Below are 1,868 nucleotides of genomic sequence, written 5' to 3'. Positions count from 1 at the left end.
CCTGTTCCTAGCATGCCTCACATATCCACCTTCCTTTGACCCCTAGGCTGCTAGTATAAGTGGTCCCTTCAGTGTCTAGCATGTTGTTAATTGGGTATCCATTCTGTTGTAGTTGTCTTTGGAGTTGGGATTAAATCTTATCATTTTTTATTTCTACTCAATGTTCATACAACTGTTGTGTCTTAGTGCCCTCCATTATTTCTCCCTCAATCTGTGAGGCAGATCATGATGGTTCAAGTTAGGTGGTTCGGTTTGAAGTTAAAAAAAAAAAAAAGCAAAGAAAATAAAGGCGGTGAAAACAGACTTGTGGTGCTTGCTTTGGCAGCACATACACTAAAATTGGAAAGATACAGAGAAGATTAGCATGGTCCCTGAGCAAGGATGACACACAAATTCGTGAAGCGTTCCATATTTAAAAAAAAAAAAAAAAGGAAAATAGACTTGTGGAGAGAAGACATTACTAAAGATTTGGGGTTTTTCTTTTAAGATACCACCCTCTTTGGCTCTCAAAACGTACTTCATATGTTTACATTGAATAGGTTTGTATCTAATCCCATGCTTCATTACTAAATACGTTCTCTATAGGCCACAACAAAGTCAGGAAAAAGAAATGAGTGGGTGCATTTGTGTTTCTGATCGGATGCAGAATGGTAAATTTATTGTGTATTCTTTTCAAATCGAGGTTCAGAAAGTGACTACAGCATGTTAAGTTAATTTCCTTACCAGATAACTGCTCTGGCTTTGGTTTTACTCAACCAAATTGGGTTCAGTGCTGGACAGAGGATTCTTGCATCTCCCTACCTCAGTCCATGACTTTATCCTTCTCAGTAATCAAGTCCAGGGATCCTAATATCTAATCCCTTCATTATAGGGCTTTCCTATATTTCCAAGTGTTTTTTTAAATTTATTGTGAATATTTGATAAACTGTTACAAAGATCACTTACTGTTAGGAAGGAAGAAATTTTCTAAAGGAGGGAAAGAGGGATTCATTTATTCATTTCTTGAGAATAAATTTAATAAGTTAAATATTGTTTTTAGTTTATATATCTCTAATTGGTAATTCTAAGATGAGCCAGATTAGCGCATGTAATTGTGAAGTATATTTTTCTTATATTTCTATCAAATACAACTTCATATCTTAAAACATTCAATTCCATGACAAACTATTTTCTTTATGTTCAGATTAAAGATAATGTTTATTATTTTAAAAGCAAAATTTAGGCATCTCTGTTCTTAGGGCCTGACCTATATTTTTTAAACAGACATCTGCATCTCTAAAAACAAATGCATGTGAAGTCTTCCTAATACTTGGAATCTCTCCCTGGGCTCCTTTCTATACTATTTTTTCTGTCTCTCTCTTCAGAGAAATCTTCCTCTCATCTGCCTTAAATAAATTTAATTCTTCATGTGACCAGATTTTATATGCCTTGATAATCCAGATTGGTTTATTTGAAGTTGAATAATAATTACATCTTAAAAGTTTCTTTCTTTTGGGACCGGAGAGATAGCATGGAGGTAATAATTTTGCCTTGCATGCAGGAGGACGGTGGTTCGAATCCAGACATCCCATATATATCCTTCAAGTCTGGAGTAATTTATGAGCTTAGAGCCAGGGGTAACTTCTGAACACTGACGAGTCTGACCCAAAAAAACAAAAGAAAAAAATTCCTTTCTGCATATCACATTCACATTTTCTCAGAGGTAACATAGGAACATTTTTAGAGTGGGAACACAGGATTTAGTATGCAGCAACACAAAGAAGCAAATTAACTTTGTAAAGAAATATATAATGTAATTTGGACAAGACCAATTTAATGCAAAACATGAGCACATTATGATAAGTACCAAATCCATATCAGCTAACGGT

The 1,868-nt window shown here is 34.6% G+C and overlaps 1 non-coding gene across 1 annotated transcript; it reads left to right on the top strand.

Annotated features, from left to right (window-relative positions):
* The first annotated feature begins 309 nt into the window (after window positions 1-309).
* On the top strand, window positions 310-416 carry LOC126025110 (U6 spliceosomal RNA). The gene has a single exon (XR_007501157.1). It is a non-coding gene; the product is annotated as a U6 spliceosomal RNA (small nuclear RNA).
* Window positions 417-1,868: the final 1,452 nt, after the last annotated feature.

Source organism: Suncus etruscus, chromosome 12, assembly GCF_024139225.1.
Source record: "Suncus etruscus isolate mSunEtr1 chromosome 12, mSunEtr1.pri.cur, whole genome shotgun sequence".
Taxonomy (NCBI): domain Eukaryota; kingdom Metazoa; phylum Chordata; class Mammalia; order Eulipotyphla; family Soricidae; genus Suncus; species Suncus etruscus.
The sequence above is the reverse complement of the archived record's forward strand: the minus strand, read 5'-3'. Positions and strand labels throughout refer to the sequence as shown.